Genomic DNA, 24,427 nt, shown 5'->3' on the forward strand with positions numbered 1-24,427 from the left:
TGTAAACTACAGAATCAGGGCCATAAATAATGAGTTTTGTTTGGCTGTTAACCCTTGCTTTGTAACTGGAAAAAAAATATTAAAATGGAAAATCTGCCAAAAAAGTGAAATTTTGAAATTGTATCTCTATTTTCCATGAAATCTTGTGCAACACCTAAAGGGTTAACAAAGTTTGTAAAATCAGTTTTAAATACCTTGAGGGGTGTAGTTTCTTAGATGGGGTAGCTTTTATGGAGTTTCTACTCTAGGGGTGCATCAGGGGGGTATCAAATGGGACATGGTGTCAAAAAAACCAGTCCAGCAAAATCTGCCTTCTAAAAACCATACGGCGCACCTTTCCCTCTACGCCCTACTGCAGGGGTGGCCAACCTTACATACACAAAGAGCCAAAAAAAAAACGTATGACTACCAGGAGCCACCAGCTATACATTTACACACGAGTCACAACATTTTTTGCCCTACAAGATGCACCTAGGTTCTAACAAAGAAAAATAAGATTAAAAAAATATTTTTCATCCGATCTGAGGTCTGCTAAAAATATTTTTTTCTTATTTTTCATTAGCAGAGAAAAAAAGAAAAAATCTATTTTCCATCAGACCTCAGACCAGAATCCTAAATCATATCCCCAATCCTAATCTGACCTACAATAAGATCCCCAAACCTCATCAGACCTACAAATCAGACCCCCAATGCTCGGATCGGACAACACAAATCAGACTCCTAGACCCCCAATGCTCAGATCTTCCCCTTTACAGATCTAAACCCCCTTGCTCAGACCTGACCAACCCATGCTCAAACAAGACCCCCATGATCAGATCTGCCCCCCATGCTCAAATATGAACCCTCATGCTCAGATCTTCCCACTCATGCTCAGATCAGATCCCCATTGCTCAGATCAGAACCCCATGCTCAGATCAGACCCCCATTGCCCAGTTCAGAACCCCCCCGCCCCCATTCTCAGATCAGAACCTCCCATGCTCAGTTCTATCATTTAACCCCTTAGTGACCAAGCACATTTTTTAAAAATTGCATTCCAAGAGCTAAACTTTTTTTGTTTTTTTTAAATGTACTTGTATGAGGTCTTATTTTTTGCAGGACAAGTTATAGTTTTTAATGCACCATTTTAAGTACATGTAATCATTGATCAAAGCCAGGCGTTTAGCTAAAACCCCCTTTGTTTACGTCAGTAAAAACACGTATGGGTGTTCACTAAGGGGTTAAAAAAAATCTCTTCCCTCTCCTGATCAGGCACTGGGCTCCTGCTCGGGCACCTGCTACTCTGCAGGTCTGACATGCTTTCCACTGTGAACTGATGAGCACAACGTCAGGTCATAGTGCGTGTCTCCACATACTACGTTCTCACACTGTGTGCATCAGGATGTAGTGGAGAGTGAGCTGGAGCTGCAAAGTAGTAACAATGCCCGATCAGGAAAACAGATATGAGCATGGGTTGGAGAGTGAGCCAGCCTGACTGCTTCCTGGCTTAACAGCTAGAGCCTCACTTAAAGAAGCAAAGAGCCGCATGTGGCTCAAGAGCCACAGGTTGGCCACCCCTGCCCTACTGTGTGCCCGTACAGTAGTTTACGGCCACATATGGGGTGTTTCTGCAAACTACAGAATAGGGTTGTTGCGGGTATCGAAATTTCGATACCCAATCGATACTTTTGTCCCGGTATCGATACGATACCGGGATTTCCGTTTTTTCGATACTGGGCTGCGCTTCTGCGCAGTCTAGTATCTCTGAACATGAGCGCGCTGCTATCGGCGCGCTCATGTTCTCTCTCAGCAGCACGGGGAGAAGGAAGCTGTCCTCCCTCCCCCTGTGCTGCTGCCGCTGCCACCAATGAGAAGAGAGGGGCGGAGGAGGGGCGGCAATGAGAAGAGAGGGGCGGAGGAGGGGCGGCAATGAGAAGAGAGGGGGTGGAGGAGGGGCGGCAATGAGAAGAGAGGGGCGGAGGAGGGGCGGGCGCACTGCGCCACCAATGATAGGATTACTATCGGAGCGATGGGAGGAGACATCAGCTTCACTAGTGGGCGTTCCTTTTCCCTGCGCTGCGATTGGACAGCGCTACAGCCAGGGAGAAGGAACGCCCACTAGTGAAGCTGATGTCTCCTCCCATCGCTCCGATAGTAATCAGCAGCATGTGGAGCAGGAGAGGAGACAGTAATGGGGCACTGCGGGCGAACGGAGCGGCGCCCAGGACTAAATGGTGAGTGCTGAGACATCGCTGGGCGCCGCTCTGTGTGGCCTAATAGTGAAAGTCTGGACTCATATACAGTAGTCAGTCTTTAACACATACAGGAGGCGGGTGCCGGCAGCAGAATCGCATTGCCGGCACCCTGCCCCTGACAGGGAGCTGCGATCAGCGGCAGTTAACTGCCGCTGATCTGCTAGTACCCGCCTCCTGTATAAAGGGGTAAAATCATTGGTGGAGCAGTGTGCCCCCCCCCTCAATCCCCCCATCCCATTAAAATCATTGGTGGCACAGTGCGCCGGCCCCTCTCAACCCTCCAGTATTAAAATCATTGGTGGCAGTGGCCACAGGGACCTCTCCACTCCCCCTCATTGGTGGTGCAGTGGCAGCTTCTGATCGGAGCCCCAGCTGTGTAAGCCTGGGGCTCCGATCGGTTACCATGGCAGCCAGGACGCTACAGAAGCCCTGGTTGCCATGGTAACATCCCTGATGCTGTGTGCACAAAGCACAGAGCAGCAGGGACAGTGTGGAGTCCTATTCACCATGATAGAGATCTATCAGGGTGAATAGGAAAAGGGATGAAAGATCCCAGGTTCTAGCCCCTAAGGGGGGAAATAGTTATTAAATAATAAGTGAAAAAAAAAACAAAAAACACTAAAATATGAAGTATAAATCACCCCCCTTTTCCCAATTTCACATATAAAATATATAAATAAACATATTACATCGCCACGTCAGAAAAGTCCAAACTATTAAAATATAAAAAAAAAATCTAGGTGGTGAATGCCGGAACAGAAAAAATAAAATAAAAACTGCGCGATTCGCCATTTTTAAAAATGAGGAATGCACGTGGCTTTTTTTGTTTATTTTTTTCGCGTGGTATCGAATGGTATCGAGTATCGCAATACTTTTTCATGGTATCGAAACCGAATCAAAAATTTGGTATCGCAACAACTCTACTACAGAATCGGGGCAATAAATATAGCATTTTTTTGGGCTGTTAATTAACCCTTGCTTTGTTACTGGAAAAAATGGATTAAAATGGAAAATTTGCCAAAAAATCTAAATTCTGAAATTTTAACACCATTTGCCATTAACTCTTGTGGAACACCTAAAGGGTTAACAAAGTTTGTAAAATCAGTTTTGATTACCTTGAGGGGTGTAGTTTATAGAATGGGGTCATTTTGGGGTGGTTTCTATTATGTAAGCCTCGCAAAGTGACTTCAGACCTGAACTGGTCCCTAAAAATTGGGTTTTTGAAAATGTCTGAAAAATTTCAAGATTTGCTTCTAAACTTCTAAGCCTTGTAACATCCCCAAAAAATAAAATATCATTCCCAAAATGATCCAAACATGAAGTAGACATATGGGGAATGTAAAGTAATAACTATTTTTGGAGGTATTACTATGTATTATAGAAGTAGAGAAATTGAAACTTGGAAATTTGCAATTCTTTAAGAATTTTGGGTAAATTTGTTTTTTTTTAAAATAAATAAAAATGAATTTTTTTGACTTCATTTTACCAGTGTCATGAAGTACACTATGTGACAAAAAAAACTATCTCAGAATGGCCTGGATAAGTCAAAGCGTTTTAAAGTTAGCAGCACTTAAAGTGACACTGGTCAGATTTGCAAAAAATGGCCTTAAGGTGAAATAGGGCTGAGTCCTTAAGGGGTTAAGGAGACGGGTCACTGTTAAGGGGGCGGGGTGCTGTAGATGTCACTATTATAGTGGATACTGTCGATATCTTTAAACGACACACAGAAACATTAAATTAAATAGATTATACCCGTGCAAAGCCCTTCAGCTAGTGTCTTCATAAAAACAATAATAAATAGTTAAAACCAGCCCTTGATGAAAATGCAGGGCACATGACAAAGGCTGGCCATACATTTAAGATCACTCCCGATCACCCAATACACTTGCATGCTTGACTCGGCAGCGCAGGCATGTGTTCTGTGTAGGTAAAGGAAAGGGAGCCACTGACAGACTTCCCTGGCTTTCCTCCCCGAGAACAAAAGGATCAGCCAGTGGAAATCCAACTGCCCAGTCCTTACCTCTCCCATCATCTGTCATTGCAGGAGAGTTGGGAGGCCCTGTATGTACACATTATCAGCCAGCTTACATCTAATGTGTAGGTATAGCCAACCCAAAGGAATCTAGTTAATCTTTGTGGAAAAATTCATGGTCTCCATGTTTAGATGTTGAGCTATGTGATGAATCCTATCTGAATCTAGGTTGAAGAACTGCACTGACGAATGGAACAAGTGTTCTGCAGACAAATGTGGATTGTGTTGCTATACAAGTGGCCATTACCTGTCAGAAAATAGAATGGAAAGGGGAGAGACACAAATCCGCTATGTACAGAGATTGTGAACTTGTTTTCTAATATGTTGGGATTATGTAAGCGTAATAAATAGCACTCAGTGTGATTGTTCTGTGAAGGTTACCACCTGCTCAGATGCCTTGCAGCGCGCTTACTCCATTGCTTTTTAGCTGGTAGGTCAAGGCTTTGGCTGCAGTCTCGTAATGGTAAAGTGTATTTTTAGCTGTTTTCTCTTTGTAAGTTTAGAATTGGTACCATGCGGGCTGGAGATTTAGAATCAAGGTATTAATATTTAAATAATGATAAATTATGCACCTGCCATAAGCCAGCATCAAAAGTCACCATCGTGCTTACCCTTGGGTGGTTTCCCCCAGAAATACCTGACAGGCAGAAGATTGCTACCTATGATCAGGAGAACCCAAAGTGTTTTCTGACAGTGTCAAAAATACGTTGTGTTAATAGTCAGTGCAGCTGGTGTTTACTAGGAATTACGCTTAAAATAGTATCATAGGAACTATTTATAGGCAAATCTTGAGAAGCGTCATGTTCATGAACGGCAAGCAAATTTGGGATAGTCTTGATGAAGACAACAGTGCATCCATGTAAATGATAGTGTTAGGCATTATGGGTTTCCTGCTTTCCTAACTTTCCTATAATTAAAAAGGGTTTCAAAGGATAACCTCTGGATAGGTCATCAGTACCTCATCGGTGGGGGTCCGACACCCAGGTCCCCGATCAGCTGTTTGAGAGGGCGCCACAGCGTTCTCTGTGCTTACCAAGCGCCGTACATTGTATAGAGGCTGTGCTTGGTATTACAGCTCAGCCCTTGGGCACATTGTCTCTGGCCTAGGGAAACTGAGAGATTGCAAGCGGTCGTGCCTTCTCAAACAGCTGATCGGTGGGCTTCCAGGGTGTCGGACCCCCACCCTCATCAGTATTAAAGTCTCAGAAGACGTTTTTCTCACATTGATGATCTATCCTCAGGATAGGTCATCAATATCAGATTGGCGGGGGTCCAACTCCCAGCCCCCCAGTCGATCAGCTGTTTGAATGTACGGCGCTGTGCTTGGTAAGCCGCGAGGAGGCTTCAAACAGCTGATCGGTGAGGGTGCCAGGAGTCAGACCTCCACTGGTCAGATATTGATGCCCTATCCTGAGGATAAGCCATCAATATCGAACTCCCAGAAAATCCCATTAACACATTTTTTACACACTGAGCACTCCACGCTGAAATCCATGTGAAATGCGCACTCCATTATTTACAGTGGACATTCAAATTGCTATTCATATGGCTGCAATTTTTTTTTTCCCCATATGGAATTTTAATTCTCGCAAGCAAGTGACATTCTGCTTGGAAACAGTGGTGACTTTTTCACAGACAGATTAGTTTATGAGCATGTTTGGCATATACCCTGGGAAAATCACCCAAAGTATTTGCTGACATGCCCATAGGCTGAATTGCCAAAAGGGAGACAATTTGGCATACGTTTGGCAGGTTTACATCAGGATTCAGGGTCTTAGGGTCCATTCACACATCCGCAATTCTGTTCTGCATTTTGCGGAACGATATGATGCCCGGATCCGGAATTGCGGATCCGCACTTCCGGGTCTGCAATACGTTCCTGAAAAAAATAGAACATGTCCTATTCTTGTCCACTGGTGAGATCTCCCTGTCCGCTGGTGCGCAGGAGCGGTGTATCCCAACGGGAGTAATTAGCCGCGCTTGCGCACTGGCCCGTAATTTTTTCCCTACCCTCTATCCGCTGCGGAGGCTCCCGGCTTACGTGGCCCATTCTCCCCAACTCTGGTGTGAAATTTCCCTAACCCGTTGTTGTGCACCTGCGCGGCACACCTCCTTCCAAAGCTCGGAACGTCATGTCCGGTGCGGCCGCGTCACAACAGGAAGTGACTAGGGTAGGTAAATTTCACGGGTAGGTAAATTTCACGGAACACCGGCCCTTAATAGAACAGTCCTATCCTTGTCCATAGTGTGGACAATAATAGGGCATGTTCTATTTTTTTTGTGAAACGGACACGGAATGCACATGGAGTCATTTTCGTTCTTTTTTGCAGCCCTGTTGAAATGAATGGTTTCGCATACAGGCCGCAAAAAAACCTCAATGGACACGGGGGGGGCCATACGTTTGTATGCTTAGTCCTTAAGGCAGTAGAAATGACCAGACAGGCTCCCGTTAACTACTAGAACAGACTGATTTGTCAGATTGATGTCGCAGCCTTTGTATGGTTATGTACTAGTGCAACATGCTCTGAAGCCGTTATGTTGTTCTGACACGATAACAGAAGAGTCATCTGTCAGTTATGTGACTGGCATAAAATATGCTGCCACATTAAACACGTATATTACATTAATTGCTCTAAAGCAAATGACGACATTATGTTTTACATTCTATTCCCCCTGAATAACAGATTATGACCCTACAAACAAACACAACATAGCAAAGCAGACCGATTAGATCTAGGTCAACTGCCTGTAGAAAGTGTTTGTCGCTTCTGCGTAATGTGTGCTGGGTGTGTACTCACACTGCTGTTTGTACATGTGGTAGTACAAACTGAGCTCGCTCTTGAAATATTTAATGGGAAACTTCTTTCGTCAGTCCTTCTGTAGCAGTCAACACAAATTATTCAACTACACTGCTCAAAAAAATAAAGGGAACACTTAAACAACACAATGTAACTCCAAGGCAATCACACTTCTGTGAAATCAAACTGTCCACTTAGGAAGCAACACTGAGTGACAATCAATTTCACATGCTGTTGTGCAAATGGGATAGACAACAGGTGGAAATTATAGGCAATTAGCAATAAAGGAGTGGTTCTGCAGGTGGTGACCACAGACCACTTCTCAGTTCCTATGCTTCCTGGATGATGTTTTGGTCACTTTTTAATGTTGGCGGTGCTTTCACTCTAGTGGTAGCATGAGACGGAGTCTACAACCCCCACAAGTGGCTCAGGTAGTGCAGCTTATCCAGGATGGCACATCAATGCGAGCTGTGGCAAGAAGGTTTGCTGTGTCTGTCAGCGTAGTGTCCAGAGCATGGAGGCGCTACTAGGAGACAGGCCAGTACATCAGGAGACGTGGAGGAGGCCGTAGGAGGGCAACAACCCAGCAGCAGGACCGCTACCTCTGCCTTTGTGCAAGGAGGAACAGGAGGAGCACTGCCAGAGCCCTGCAAGATGACCTCCAGCAGGCCACAAATGTGCATGTGTCTGCTCAAACGGTCAGAAACAGACTCCATGAGGGTGATATGAGGGCCCAACGTCCACAGGTGGGGGTTGTGCTTACAGCCCAACACCGTGCAGGACGTTTGGCATTTGCCAGAGAACACCAAGATAGGCAAATTCGCCACTGGCGCCCTGTGCTCTTCATAGATGAAAGCAGGTTCACACTAAGCACATGTGACAGACGTGACAGAGTCTTGAGACGCCGTGGAGAACGTTCTGCTACCTGCAACATCCTCCAGCATGACCGGTTTGGCATTGGGTCAGTAATGGTGTGGGTGGCATTTCTTTGGAGGGCTGCACAGCCCTCCATGTGCTCGCCAGAGGTAGCCTGACTGCCATTAGGTACCGAGATGAGATCCTCAGACCCCTTGTGAGACCATATGCTGGTGCTGTTGGCCCTGGGTTCCTCCTAACGCAAGACAATGCTAGACCTCATGTGGCTGGAGTGTGTCAGCAGTTCCTGCAAGACGAAGGCATTGATGCTATGGACTGGCCTGCCCGTTCCCCAGACTTGAATCCAATTGAGAACATCTGGGACATCATGTCTCGCTCTATCCACCAACGTCACGTTGCACCACAGACTGTCCAGGAGTTGGCAGATGCTTTAGTCCAGGTCTGGGAGGAGATCCCTCAGGAGACCGTCCGCCACCTCATCAGGAGCATGCACAGGCGTTGTAGGGAGGTCATACAGGCACGTGGAGGCCGCACACACTACTGAGCCTCATTTTGACTTGTTTTAAGGACATTACATCAAAGTTGGATCAGCCTGTAGTGTGTTTTTCCACTTTAATTTTGAGGGTGACTCCAAATCCAGTCCTCCATGGGTTGAAAAATTTGATTTCCATTTTTTTTATTTTTGTGTGATTTTGTTGTCAGCACATTCAACTATGTAAAGAACAAAGTATTTCAGAAGAATATTTAATTAATTCAGATCTAGGATGTGTTATTTTTGTGTTCCCTTTATTTTTTTCAGCAGTGTATATATGTTTGTGTGTATATATATATACACTGCGTGCTGAATTATTAGGCAAATGAGTATTTTGACAACATCATCCTCTTTATGCATGTTGTCTTACTCCAAGCTGTATAGGCTCGAAAGCCTACTACCAATTAAGCATATTAGGTGATGTGCATCTCTGTAATGAGAAGGGGTGTGGTCTAATGACATCAACACCCTATATTAGGTGTGCATAATTATTAGGCAACTTCCTTTCCTTTGGCAAAATGGGTCAAAAGAAGGACTTGACAGGCTCAGAAAAGTCAAAAATAGTGAGATATCTTGCAGAGGGATGCAGCACTCTTAAAATTGCAAAGCTTCTGAAGCGTGATCATCGAACAATCAAGCGTTTCATTCAAAATAGTCAACAGGGTCGCAAGAAGCGTGTGGAAAAACCAAGGCGCAAAATAACTGCCCATGAACTGAGAAAAGTCAAGCATGCAGCTGCCAAGATGCCACTTGCCACCAGTTTGGCCATATTTCAGAGCTGCAACATCACTGGAGTGCCCAAAAGCACAAGGTGTGCAATACTCAGAGACATGGCCAAGGTAAGAAAGGCTGAAAGACGACCACCACTGAACAAGACACACAAGCTGAAACGTCAAGACTGGGCCAAGAAATATCTCAAGACTGATTTTTCTAAGGTTTTATGGAGTGATTAAATGAGAGTGAGTCTTGATGGGCCAGATGGATGGGCCCGTGGCTGGATTGGTAAAGGGCAGAGAGCTCCAGTCCGACTCAGACGCCAGCAAGGTGGAGGTGGAGTACTGGTTTGGGCTGGTATCATCAAAGATGAGCTTGTGGGGCCTTTTCGGGTTGAGGATGGAGTCAAGCTCAACTCCCAGTCCTACTGCCAGTTTCTGGAAGACACCTTCTTCAAGCAGTGGTACAGGAAGAAGTCTGCATCCTTCAAGAAAAACATGATTTTCATGCAGGACAATGCTCCATCACACGCGTCCAAGTACTCCACAGCGTGGCTGGCAAGAAAGGGTATAAAAGAAGAAAATCTAATGACATGGCCTCCTTGTTCACCTGATCTGAACCCCATTGAGAGCCTGTGGTCCATCATCAAATGTGAGATTTACAAGGAGGGAAAACAGTACACCTCTCTGAACAGTGTCTGGGAGGCTGTGGTTGCTGCTGCACGCAATGTTGATGGTGAACAGATCAAAACACTGACAGAATCCATGGATGGCAGGCTTTTGAGTGTCCTTGCAAAGAAAGGTGGCTATATTGGTCACTGATTTGTTTTTGTTTTGTTTTTGAATGTCAGAAATGTATATTTGTGAATGTTGAGATGTTATATTGGTTTCACTGGTAAAAATAAATAATTGAAATGGGTATATATTTCTTTTTTGTTAAGTTGCCTAATAATTATGGACAGTAATAGTCACCTGCACACACAGATATCCCCCTAAAATAGCTAAAACTAAAAACAAACTAAAAACTACTTCCAAAAATATTCAGCTTTGATATTAATGAGTTTTTTGGGTTCATTGAGAACATGGTTGTTGTTCAATAATAAAATTAATCCTCAAAAATACAACTTGCCTAATAATTCTGCACTCCCTGTACAGTATAAGTGCTGGGAGGTGTGTATATCCCACCCAGATACCCCAGCTGGGTAAGTTAACTGAAATCCAGAAAGCTGCAGTGGTTTCAGCCAGGGTGGATTTGATTTAAATCAAAATGATTTAAATCACTAGTCAGTAAGGCTTGATTTAAATCATAGTTTTCTACATAAAGACTAAATCTTGCTGATATAACTTATAATATGCAAGTAGATGAAGATTTTTAGAATAACAACTTTTCATATTAGTTTGATTAGGTTGATTCTGCATTTATAGGTTTGTAGAAGTTAGGATTAAGGTCTTTTTCTCAACTCTGTTCATGTTATAACATTTTTGCTCTGAAGAAGAGGCATGTGATCTCTGCTGAGTCAAATTTTGAGAACTGCAAAAGTAAACAAAGCATCTGTGATAATATCTTGTAGGCAGAGAAACTGCCCAATAATCTTACAAAAACCTCTGGAAGAGCATGACATTGTGAATGGATTAATGGAATTTATTTACCCAAAAAATTACACATATAGAAACATAGAATGTGTCGTCAGATAAGAACCATTTGGCCCATCTAGTCTGCCCAAACTACTGAATACTATGAATAGCCCTTGGCCCTATCTTATATGAAGGATGGCCTTATGGCTATCCCATGCATGCTTAAACTACTTCACTGTATTTGAAGCTACCACTTCTGCAGGAAGGCTATTCCATGCATCCACTACTCTCTCAGTAAAGTAATACTTCCTGATATTACTTTTAAACCTTTGCCCCTCTAATTTAAAACTATGTCCTCTTGTAGCAGTTTTTCTTCTATTAAATATTCTCTCCTCTTTTACCTTGTTGATTCCCTTTATGTATTTAAAAGTTTCTATCATATCCCCTCTGTCTCGTCTTTCTTCCAAGCTATACATGTAAAGGTCCTTTAATCTTTCCTGGTAAGTTTTGTCCTGCAATCCATGTACTAGTTTAGTAGCTTTTCTCTGAACTCTCTCCAAAGTATCAATATCCTTCTGGAGATATGGTCTCCAGTACTGAGCACAATACTCCAAATGAGGTCTCACTAGTGCTCTGTAGAGCGGCATGAGCACCTCCCTCTTTCTACTGGTAATGCCTCTCCCTATACACCCAAGCATTCTGCTAGCATTTCCTGCTGCTCTATGACATTGTCTGCCTACCTTTAAGTCTTCTGAAATAATGACCCCTAAATCCCTTTCCTCAGAAACTGAGGTTAGGACTGCATCACTGATTTTATATTCTGCGCTTGGGTTTTTACGCCCCAGTTGCATTATCTTGCACTTATCAACATTAAATTTTAGTTGCCAGATTTTTGACCATTCCTCTAGTTTTCCTAAATCCTTTTCCATTTGGTGTATCCCTCCAGGAGCATCAACCCTGTTACAAATCTTAGTGTCGTCAGCAAAAAGACACACCTTACCATCGAGGCCTTTCTCTGATAAAGATATTAAACAATATGGGTCCCAGAACAGATCCCTGAGGTACCCCACTGGTAACAAGACCATGGTCTGAATATACTCCATTGACTACAACCCTCTGTTGTCTGTCCCTCAGCCACTGCCTAATCCATTCAACAATGTGGGAGTCCACGTACAGCCTTATTCTACATAATTTAAAAACTAATCTTTATTTCATGATGGAATAACCTTTGGATGGTAACATATTTTCCTCAAAAAGCATTTTGTATAAAAAAAATCTGATTTAAATAAAAAAAATCTGTTTTTTTTAAATTCTTTTTAAATAATAGATTTTTATCCACCCTGGTTTCAGCAAAGTGTAGTTTGCTGAGACAGTTTTGTCTAGATGTTGTACTGGGCTGGATTTCATGTGGACTGGGGGATATGTTTGGTAGTGGGATCTGCCAGCCCACACCATTCCACTACATGTATTGTCTTTTGCCGGAGGTGATGCATGTGAGGCCTACTGCTGTAATCAAGGAGGGATAAAGCAACCCTCTGTGTATGACTTGGAGGGAGAAAGACTGAGGAAGCCTGAGAGGCTCTGTGTGGTCTCAGCCAGGAGGCTTTGTAAAGCCTGAAGTTTGGGGGGGCCCAGCGACGCCTACGGAAAGAGGGTCGCACGGTCAGAGTCGGGAGGACTTCTGGACCATCTTCCCGCAAGGGTGCTGGTGTAGTTACAGCCTGGAGCCTGCTGGACCGTATATGGCTGAGGAAGCTGGATCTAATCCCGTGTTGTGAGCTACGCTCTATAGGGGAGGTAGAGACAACAAGTGTATTAGGTAGAGCCCAGACGGGCAGGTGTTTATTTTTGCTCTGTTTATGTTTGTGCTGGTGCTGAAGTGCCAAAATAAAGCACCATTTGGACTTGAACCCCATTCTCAGATGAGAAGTCTGTGATTGTGACCCCCCTGAGAGAAAGCGATCCCTTACAATATACACTGCTCAAAAAAATGGGAACACTTAAACAACACAATGTAACTCCAAGTCAATCACACTTCTGTGAAATCAAACTGTCCACTTAGGAAGCAACACTGAGTGACAATCAATTTCACATGCTGTTGTGCAAATGGGATAGACAACAGGTGGAAATTATAGGCAATTAGCAAGACACCCCCAATATAAGAATGGTTCTGCAGGTGGTGATCACAGACCACTTCTCAGTTCCTATGCTTCCTGGCTGATGTTTTGGTCACTTTTGAATGCTGGCGGTGCTTTCACTCTAGTGGTAGCATGAGACGGAGTCTACAACCCACACAAGTGGCTCAGGTAGTGCAGCTTATCCAGTATGGCACATCAATGCGAGCTGTGGCAAGAAGGTTTGCTGTGTCTGTCAGCGTAGTGTCCAGAGCATGGAGGCGCTACCAGGAGACAGGCCAGTACATCAGGAGACGTGGAGGAGGCCGTAGGAGGGCAACAACCCAGCAGCAGGACTGCTACCTCCACCTTTGTGCAAGGAGGAACCGGAGGAGCACTGCCAGAGCCCTGCAAAATGACCTCCAGCAGGCCGCAAATGTGCATGTGTCTGCTCAAATGGTCAGAAACAGACTCCATGAGGGTGATATGAGGGCCCGACGTCCACAGGTGGGGGTTGTGCTTACAGCCCAACACCGTGCAGGACGTTTGGCATTTGCCAGAGAACACCAAGATTGGCAAATTAGCCACTGGCGCCCTGTGCTCTTCACAGATGAAAGCAGGTTCACACTGAGCACATGTGACAGACGTGACAGAGTCTGGAGACGCCGTGGAGAACGTTCTGCTGCCTGCAACATCCTCCAGCAATGCCAGCGTGACCGTTTTGGCATTGGGTCAGTAATGGTGTGGGGTGGCATTTCTTTGGAGGGCCGCACAGCCCTCCATGTGCTCGCCAGAGGTAGCCTGACTGCCATTAGGTACCGAGATGAGATCCTCAGACCCCTTGTGAGACCATATGCTGGTGCGGTTGGCCCTGGGTTCCTCCTAATGCAAGACAATGCTAGACCTCATGTGGCTGGAGTGTGTCAGCAGTTCCTGCAAGATGAAGGCATTGATGCTATGGACTGGCCTGCCCATTCTCCAGACCTGAATCCAATTGAGCACATCTGGGACATCATGTCTCGCTCTATCCACCAACGTCACGTTGCACCACAGACTGTCCAGGAGTTGGCAGATGCTTTAGTCCAGGTCTGGGAGGAGATCCCTCAGGAGACCGTCCGCCACCTCATCAGGAGCATGCACAGGCGTTGTAGGGAGGTCATACAGGCACGTGGAGGCCACACACACTACTGAGCCTCATTTTGACTTGTTTTAAGGACATTACATCAAAGTTGGATCAGCGTGTAGTGTGTTTTTCCACTTTAATTTTGAGGGAGACTCCAAAATTTGATTTCCATTTTTTTATTTTTGTGTGATTTTGTTGTCAGCACATTCAACTATGTAAAGAACAAAGTATTTCAGAAGAATATTTAATTAACTCAGATCTAGGATGTGTTATTTTTGTGTTCCCTTTATTTTTTTGAGCAGTGTATATAGTCAGTTTACTGCTGCTATTGAGGGACTATGTTATCTGCAAGGTAATCAGAGTTATTAATGGTAGGTGTAGATTTTGGATACAGTATGACAGCTGTATTGTTCTTCTCATAGGCCTAGATGAAGATGTCCACAGAAGAGCACTATACTTATTAGTGTAATGTGCGATGCTCTAGTTTTGTCACTCATCTTCTTCCCTCTTTGGCCGCAGTGAATGGTCTGCCTGAAAAAGTTAAGCTACCGTATTTTTCGCTTTATAAGATGCACTCCCCCCCCCCCCCCCAAAAGTGGTCCATGCTGTTAGTATTGGGGTCAGTTAACACGGCTGATTTTCAAAATACACATGTAAAAAAACAAGCGCTGAATCCAAGCAGATTTTTACACCTCAAATACAGGCCTCTTGAACATGAATAATACAGATTACGTGCGTTCAGGAAAACTTGCACCATTTCGCAAGAAAGTTCAGTCAGTTTTGTCTACTATTGCATTCAGGTTTTTTTTTTTCTCGCGGGTGAAATGCGCATTAATGCATTTTTTCACGCACATGATAAAAAACTGAAGGTTTACAAACAACATCTCTTAGGGTACTTTCACACTAGCGTTTTTCTTTTCCGGCATAGAGTTCCGTCACAGGGGCTCTATACCGGAAAAGAACTGATCAGGCATATCCCCATGCATTCTGAACGGAGAGTAATCCGTTCAGGATGTCTTCAGTTCAGTCATTTTGACAGATCAGGCAAAAGAGAAAACCGTAGCATGCTACGGTTTTATCTCCGGCGAACAAAACTGAAGACTTGCCTGAATGGCGTATCCGGCATTTTTTTCCCATAGGAATGTATTAGTGCCGGATCTGGCATTCAAAATACCGGAATGCCGGATCCGTCCTTCCGGTCTGCGCATGCGCAGACCTTTAAAAATGAGAAAAAAATAAATACCGGATCCGTTTTGCCTGATGACACCGGAAAAACGGATCCGGTATTGCAATGCATTTTTCTGACTGATCAGGCATTTTTCAGACTGATCAGGATTCTGATCAGTCTGAAAAATGCCTGATCAGTCAGAAATAATGACATGCGTTTGCATACAGTTTGCCTGATCAGGCAGGCAGTTCAGGCAACAGAACTGCCTGGCGGAATCAAACAACGCAAGTGTGAAAGTACCCTAAGCAACCATCAGTGAAAAACGCATCGCATCCCTACCTGCTTGCAGTAGCGATGCGTTTTTCACGCAGCCCCATTCACTTCTATGGGGCCAGGGCTATGTGAAAAACGCAGAATATAGAACATGCTGCGATTTTCACGCAACGCACAAGTGATACGTGAAAAACAACGCTCATGTACACAGACACATTGAAATGAATGGGTCCGGATTTAGTGTGGGCACAATACGTTCGCATCACGCATTGCACCCGCGTGGAAAACTCGCTCGTCTGAAAGGGGCCTTACGCTTGTTTTTTGACGCATTTTTTTGTAAAGTTTTTTTCTGGCAGATTTTTTTACTTTATTAAATTCTATATTACTTTTCCCACAAGTGGTTTTTGGCACGTTTATGCAAGAGAAAATGCGTGCATGTGCATATCCCAAATGGTGCATTTTTTTTCTGCTTCCCATTAATTTGTATGGGAAAATCAGCGCTGCTTCTTTTTTACACTCTTTTTTACATGTGTAAAAAAAAAAAGCAAGTGCTGCTTCCTATTGAAATGAATGGGAGGCTGTTTTGCAGCGTTTTTGGAGCAGATTTGGGACTGATTTTGGGTCAGAAATGCTCCAAAATCAGCGCCAAGAAACTCCTTGTAAACTGGCCCTTAGACTGAATGCATACAGAAACATACCAGAGCAATGTCTCCATAGTTCCTAATGAATTAGGCTACTTTCACACTGGCGTTTTGGCTTTCCGTTCGTGAGATCCATTCAGGGCTCTCACAAGCGGTCCAAAACGGATCAGTTTTGCCCTAATGCATTCTGAATGGAAAATGATCCGCTCAGAATACATCAGTTACCTCCGTTCCGTCTCCATTCCGCTTAGGAGACGGACACCAAAACGCTGCTTGGAGCGTTTTGGTGTCCATCTGATGAAACAGAGCCAAACGGATCCGTTCTGACACACTATGTAAGTCAATGGGGACGGATCCGTTTTCTATGACACAATCTGGCACAATAGAAAACGGATCCGTCCTCCTTTGATTTTCAATGGTGTTCAAGACGGATCCGTCTTGGCTATGTTACAGATAATACAAACGGATCCGTTCTGAAACGGATGCATGCGGTTGTATTATCTGAACGGATGCGTTTGTGCAGATCCATGACGGATCCGCACCAAACGCGAGTGTGAAAGTAGCCTTAGATATATTGGTGATTAGACACGTTGTGTTTATGTACGTCACAGAGCGACAGGTACAAGAAGCAATTGTTCCCTAATGTAGATCAAGGTTAGTCGGTGAAATGAATACTCATGAAGAATGACTCCGAGGAAAATCCAACTTCAGTGCCGGCGAGGCGTGGGAGCGTGATTCAGCTGAGATAATTACCGGCAGTAATTTAGTCTAAAGTGAATGCTGAGCAGAAATAAAAAGCCACACTCGGGGAATTGTAGTCCTAATGGTTGTAATAGATGTGTCCCAGGAAGAGGATGCAGTTGTAAATAAAGCGTGATTAGTAGATGAAGATAGAGCAGGGTATGATTACTAAGACTGGCTATTTATACATCGGTCTTAATAAATTCAGCGCATCTTACTCCACCCGATGTCGAGTAAAGGGGTTTGATGTAAAAAATGAAAATCAGATCGACAATCTCTTTCTAACAAAGCTAGAACCAGCCCTGTACCTCACATGGGTCCAGAGATCTCCACATTCACTGCTCCAATTGCTCTGCTAGATTATCTTCAGCCTGGCAGCTCAGGGGGGCATGTCCTTTCTGCTGCAGGCCTCTCCCTGTTACTACCACAGCTTCTAACAGAACTTATGGCTTGTAGCAGTTAAAGATTTAAACTGAGCATGTGCGACCACCTCAGGTGGACAAGAAATGAGGAAGAGAACAAACAGCTGGTGGCGCTATACAGATACATTTTATTGAATAACTCGGTAGTTATACGTTTTTAATTACATGCAGTTACATAAGTATTCAGATCCGGGTGCTGGTTTGAAAACTGTAGGGTTGTTTCATGACACAACCCCTTTTAAAGGGAATCTGACAACCTCCCTATCAAATGGAACACAGATTTTCATTATTGCTCCAAGGCTCCGTTCCTGAGAGATGATACTTTTTTAATATGCAAATTAAGCCTTTGGTGCAATGAGGGCATCACCGTTGCTCTTGTTACGCACACGCTCCACTCATGTCTGTGGTCAGACCCTCCCTGAATGTTTTGCCACTGCCTGGCCGTGTCAATCAAAGCAGCTAGAGAGAGGCTGGCCACAGAAACGAGCAGAGCCTGGGCGCTGCAAGAGCAAAAGTAACACCCTCATTGCACTAAAGCCTTAATTTGCATATTAAGAAAAATTATCACAACTATGGAATGGAGCTACGGATCAAAAAAAGAACAGCAGCGTTTCAATCAGGTGAACCACAGCTTTGGGTCTATGCAGACAGTCTGGTCGCTGGTGCCAGATTCCCTGCAATACCTTTGTCGCATCTTTGGCTGCCCGTACACCACAAACCGAAATTAGCACCAGCTATAATTTACACCCTTTTCTGTTGTAATTTATGACAAATGTTTTGCGCTAATGTACAAAGTTGTGCCTTTTGTGTGTCATAAAACGGCTAGTACAGCTTGGATGTTGTCCATATGTATAGGGATGTCAGCTGACAGTTCTCTTTTTGGTCTGTGGACGGCACACAACACAGGACTCTTTGCTCACCAGCTGTGATGCTGCCTCCCCTCTTCCACCTTTAGGCTAGTTTCACACTATTGGTAAATTCTTCCGGCAGGCTGAAGGCTTTTTCCAGAAGATATCGTATCAAGCATAGCCAGAAAAGGCTGGAGCACCACCAGGCCCCATTGACTATACCGCGCATGTACTGCACATGGGTCCAGAGATCTCCACATTCACTGCTCCAGTTGCTCTGCTAGATTCTCTTCAGCCTGGCAGCTCAGGGGGGCATGTCCTTTCTGCCTCAGCTCTCTCCCTTTAACTGCTACAGCTTCTAACAGAACATATGGCTGGTGACAGTTGAAGATTTAAACTGAGCACGTTCAACCAGCTCATGAGATGGACAAAAAAGAAGGAAAAGAACAAACAGCAGGTGGCGCCATACAGATACATTTTATTGAATAACTCACTGGCTACACTAGGTTTTTAATTCCATCAGACCAGATTGTCTGGTCTGATGAAACCAAAATGTATCTTTTTGGCCTCCGTTCTAAGCATAATGTCTGGATAAAACCAGGCACTGACTAGGATCCCTACAGTGAAGCATGGTGGCATCATGCTTTGTGGTTGTTTTTCAGCGGGTAGGACAGAGATCTGGTCAGAGTTGAGGGAAAGCTAAATGTAGCAAAATACATAGTTATTATTAATGAAAACCTGATCTAGAGTGCTCTGGACCTCAGGCTGGGCCAAAGGTTTACCTTCCAACAAGACAAGGACCTTAACCACACAGCCAACACAACACAGGGGCGGGTTAGGGACAACTCTGTGAATGTCCTTGAGTGGACAAGCCAGAGCCCTGACTTGAACCCAATCAAACTTCTCTGGTAAGACCTTAAAATGTCTGTCCACTGATGGTTCCCATCCAACCTGACAGAACTACAAAAAAGAATGCCCCTAATTACTAACCAAACACTGCCATGAAGACCAAAGAACTCTCCAAACAAGTAAGGGACAATGTTGTTGAGAAGTACAAGTCAGGGTTAGGTTATAAAAAAATAACCAAATCTTTGATGATCCCCAGGAGCACCATCAAATCTATCATAACCAAATGGAAAGAAAATGGCACAACAGCAAACCTGCCAAGAGACGGCCGCCCATCAAAACTCACGGACCGGTCAAGGAGGGCATTAATTAGAGAGGCAGCACAGAGACCCAAGGTAACCCTGGAGGAGCTGCAGAGTTCCACAGCAGAGACTGGGGTATCTGTACATAGGACAACAATAAGCAGTACGCTCCATAGAGTTGGGCTTTATGGCAGAGTGGCCAGAAGAAAGCCATTACTTTCAGCTAAAAACAAAAAGGCACGTTGTGAGTTTGTGAAAAGGCATGTGAGAGACTCCCAAGATGTATGGAGGAAGGTGCTCTGGTCTGATGAGAATAAAATTGAACTTTTTGGCCATCAAAGAATACGCTATGTCTGGTGCAAACCCAACACATCACCCAAAAAACACCATCCCCACAGTGGAACATGGTGGTGGCAGCATCATGCTGTGGGATGGGACTTGGAAACTGGTCAGAGTTTAGGGAAGAATGGATGGTTATAAATACAGGGATATTCTTGAGCAAAACCTGTACCACTCTGTGCGTGATTTGAGGCTAAGACGGAGGTCCACCTTCCAGCAGGACAATGACCCCAAACACACTGCTAAAGCAACACTTGAGTGGTTTATGGGGAAACATTTGAATGTGTTGGAATGGCCTAGTCAAAGCCCAGATCTCAACGAAGCCGCTGCCAGGAGCCGCTGCCGGCGCATCTAGCAGAGGCGGCACTGAGGTGAGGAAGGCGGCGATTATGGCTGGGAAAGAAGGCGCTGGGCACCAGACGGCCGGGCACCCTGTATTAACTGACGTCCCCTTGGGCACCTTAGGTAGGCGATTGACCGGTTATAAAAACCTGTTTTATGTGCTAATAGAGCCACAGGCAGATTTAATAAGTACTGTTTCAGATTCATGTTATTTGTACGGACCTGGCCATATGTTTAGGTTATAGGGCTAAAATGTCATGACAGAATCCCTTTAAAGATTGCTGTTCAAGAGCGTAAACCATCCAACTTGAAGGAGCTGGAGCAGTTTTGCAAGGAGGAATGGGCAAAAATCCCAGTGGTAACATGTGGCAAGCTCATAGAGACTTATCCAAAGCGACTTAGAGCTGTGATTTGCCGCAAAAGGTGGATCTACAAAGTATTGACTTTAGGGGCGTGAATAGTTATGCACATTGACTTTTCCTGTTATTTTGTCCTATTGTTGTTTGCTTCACAATAAAAATAAAATAAATCTTCAAAGTTGTGGGCTGTAAATTAAATGATGCAAATCCATCCTTTGGGACTGTCCCAACCTCAAAGAATTATGGGCCCAAATCTTTCAAACAATTTCTCTTTTGACTAAAACCCCAATTTCGCCTGATCCTGCTCTAGCCCTGTTATTTTTAAAGTTAAACGAGATTCCCAGAGAGGCAAGAGTGATAAGCTTGCACATTTTCCTAGCTACAAAACTACGCATAGTGACCTACTGGAAAAGCAGGAGAATACCGTCCCTTTCTGAAATAATAGAATCAGTGGCTACTACTTCGGTATACGAAAAAATTATGGCATATAAGGACGCTAGAATTAGCAGGTATGAGACAGAGTGGGCAAAATGGGATATTATACAGGATCGGTCAAGAACTCTATTCGGGCCTGGACCTAATCTGTAGTATTCGGGACACTTGGGCGGGTCAAACCATCCTACTGCGAGTCAAGCCACCCTTATTCAGGTCTTATTGCAATGACTTGGGCAATGTAATGTGATAATGTACTACCATGATATGTTGCGTCTTTCGGATATTCTCACCCCACAGGAAACCCTAATCCCTTTATTCCTTCTCCCCCCCCCCTCTATGTATTCCCCTCCCCCCCCTTATCCTTTGTTTATGTATTATTTGATTTATGATTTAAAACAGAAATGTATGGCGAAATATATGTTCCTGTATTACCTTTTCTTGAAAATGACAATAAAAACAATTGAAAAACAAACAAATGATGCAAATCCTCAAACAATCCATGTTAATTCCCGCTTGTGAGGCACCAAAATACGGAAAAAAAAAAGTCAAGGGGGGTGAATACTTTTGCAAGGCAAAAGATTTCTAACTTTCTGTTTTAAAGGGGTTCTGCACTTTGTTTAAACTGATGATCTATCCTCTGGATAGATCATCAGCTTCTGATTGGCGGGGGTCAGACACCCGGGCCCCCCGCCAATCAGCTGTTTGAGAAGGCAGCAGCGCTCCAGCAGCTGTGGCGTTGATCCAGCACCAGGGAGGAACAAGACACGGTCACCTCCAGAGGCTCTCAGACCGAATCTTCCTTTGGGCAGAAAAAAATCTACAATCCCTTGTGGCAGTACATCTGAAGGGATCCCTGAATCTCCAGGCGGATTACCTCAGTCGGCAAAGTCTGGATCCAGGCGAATGGTCTTTGTTCCAGACCGCTTTCCAACAGATTCGAGATCATTGGGGGAGTCCCATCCTAGACCTGTTCGCATCAGCAAAGAATCACAAGGCTCAGCATTTCTTCTCCCTCAACCGAAGAGACCCATGTGTGGCAATAGATTCTTTTACCCAGAGCTGGACGACAGGCCTAGTCTACGCCTTTTCCCCGATACCAGTAATCCCAAGAGTGCTCCAAACGTTTCAGTCCGAAAGGTGCATTCTGGCCCAGGAGAAGCTGGTTCGGGCTCCTCAGGTCCCTCAGCCCGGAAGATCCCATGCGATTCCTGCCGGAGGAGGGTCTTCTAACCCAGGGTCCCATACCGCACCCCAATACCAACCTCCTCAAGCTGTCCGCCTGGATTCTGAGCAATCCCTCTTGCTAGGGTTGGGGCTCTCTGAAAGAGTAGTTAAGACCCTCTTACTCAGTAGGAAGTCCAACATCTCCAAAGCGTACCTCAAATTTTGGAGGAAGTTCGCCTCCTGGGGCGGAGTCAGGTTCAACCAGTCCACCCCTAATATCCCTCTTATCCTGGATTTCCTCCAGGATGGGTTGGATTTGGGCCTTGCTCCTAACACATTGCAAGTCCAGGTGTCGGCCTTGGGGGCCCTCTATAATACCAGCCTTTATGAGCTCCCCTGGGTAGCAAGATTCCTGAAAGCGGCAGATCGACTAAATCCCGAGTCAGGAATATGGTCGCACCATGGAACCTTAACACCGTCCTTTTGGGGCTGTCGGATGTACCGTTTGAGCCTCTTCTCTCCCTCTCTCCCTATCTATTAAGTGGCTTACTCTGAAAACCATCTTCCTAGTGGCCATATCCTCCGCAAGGAGGGTTTGCGAGCTCCAGGCCCTGTCCATACAGGAACCCTTCCTCAAGGTGCTGGACGACAAGCTTGTTTTCAAATTAGACCCCTGTTTTCTCCCCAAAGTGGTCTCCTCCTTCCACAGGTCACAAGATATAGTTATTCCGTCTTTCTTTCCTAATCCTAAAGACGAGCAGGAATCTAGATTCCACAATTTAGACGTTAGGCGTTCAGTTCTTCATTATTTACACGCCACAGAGGAGTGGAGTATCGACAAAAATGTATTTATCCAGTGTCACGACTATGCTGTGGTCGTGACTCTTAGAGTCCGCATGCAGTTGTCAGCGGTCGTTTGGTTGTTCACCGCAGCTGTGAGTGTTTTGCCTCACGTGCGGTTGCCGCTGGCAACATGATGTGGTTGGCAGTGTAGCAGCCTGAGCGTTGCTGGGTTGCTCACTGTCTATGCATGCGGTTGCCTATGGCAACTTGTGTTATAGGTGTGCACTTTGTCTGTTTGGTGTGCACGGGGTTTATTGTGTGTGTATTCCCCTTTAAATGGCTTCACTACCATGTTTGGTGATGGAAGGGTTAACTCCTTTCCTAGTGTGTGTGGCTGTTTGGCATCCAGCAGGAACTAAATAGGCCAGAGGTTTGAGGGGTACTCCAGGCATGTTGCTGGAGTCATCCTCCTGGTAGCCTTATGCCATCTCTCCAGTGAGGGCCACCCTTGCGGTCATAAAGAATGTCGTGGTGATGTTATGCTTTATGTTTGTGTTATTCTTACTGCAGCTATGGATGTGGGTTCCTGTGTGTTTAGGTGTGTGTGCTGTGTCCATTTATGTTTGGTGTGGACATCAGCTTGTGAGCACGGGATCCAGTCAGTGTGTCTGTGGCAGGTAGGTGTGGAAGTAGTTTCACTCACCTGCCATATCTATATGCTGTATCTGTTCCCCATTCCTTGCAGCTCGGCCTGTGAGACTCCTGTTCCTCCGTATCTAGGAGGAACAGGTCGTCTTACCCTGCTCCTAGTTCAGGGCCACCCTGAGGGGTAATAGGGACCCCAGGTTCCGGAGTATGAGCCCTCCTACCATCAGGGTCGGCTCATACGGTTAGGAGTCAGGGTCAGAGTTAGGGACGCTGTAGGAGGTGACCTGCTCCCTAATTCTGTTGTTCTGGCCTAGCAGCTTGACTTTCCTTTAACATCCCCATCCTCAGCCGTGACATCCAATTTGCAGGTCCAAATAGGGGTAAGAAGGCAGCTAAGAGCTCTATATCCCGCTGGATTAGATGCACCATCTCCGAGGCCTATAAAGCCTCCGGTAAGGAGGCTCCTCCATCCCTTAGAGCCCACTCAGTTATATCGGTCTCCACTTCTTGGGCTGAGAGAGCCTCTGCTTCGTTAGAACAAATCTGCAGGGCAGCCACCTGGAAGAGGGCCCACACCTTCACCAAGCATTATAGGGTGGATGTGTTTGCTGACGAGGACTTGGCCTTTGGACGTAAGGTCCTAGGTGCTGTAGCCCCCCCCCCCCCCCCTAAGTTACTTTGTTAGTTCTCAGTTTGTGCTGTCATGGAGACGACTGGGGAAATTACTATTACACTCACCGGTAATCCGGTCTCCTGGAAGTCTCCATGACAGCACAACTTTGTCCCGCCCTTGTTTTTTTTCAATAGACTATTTTGACTAGTTATGTTCTACCCCTTGTCCTAGTCCTGTTATAATACACTGGCGATGAGGGGTGGGGGCGGGGTTTTTAACCTCTCTGTGTACTTTTTCCTGTCCTATCAGAGGAAGGCAATCTCAGTTTGTGCTGTCATGGAGACTTCCAGGAAACCAGATTACCGGTGAGTGTAATACTCATTTGATCCGGTAGTCTGATGCTCCAAATTATGTTTTAAGCGCTATCTTGCCAGTCAGCTTGAAGTCAAGGTAAGCACGCCTGCTAAGGCTACTTTCACACTAGCGGCAGGACGGATCCGATAGGCTGT

The 24,427-nt window shown here is 45.1% G+C and overlaps 1 protein-coding gene and 1 long non-coding RNA gene across 2 annotated transcripts in view; one reads left to right on the plus strand and one right to left on the minus strand.

Annotated features, from left to right (window-relative positions):
- The window catches only part of LONRF2 (LON peptidase N-terminal domain and ring finger 2), an 80,992-nt gene that overhangs the window by 15,615 nt on the left and 40,950 nt on the right, over positions 1 to 24,427 (plus strand). The window lies entirely within an intron of this gene.
- LOC120995712 lies at positions 1,306 to 22,974 on the minus strand. Its single transcript, XR_005777654.1, has 4 exons — positions 22,964 to 22,974; positions 13,722 to 13,727; positions 4,460 to 4,466; positions 1,306 to 1,561 (listed from the first exon to the last, which is right to left on the minus strand). It is a non-coding gene; the product is annotated as an uncharacterized LOC120995712 (long non-coding RNA).

This window comes from Bufo bufo, chromosome 3, assembly GCF_905171765.1.
Source record: "Bufo bufo chromosome 3, aBufBuf1.1, whole genome shotgun sequence".
Lineage (NCBI taxonomy): Eukaryota > Metazoa > Chordata > Amphibia > Anura > Bufonidae > Bufo > Bufo bufo.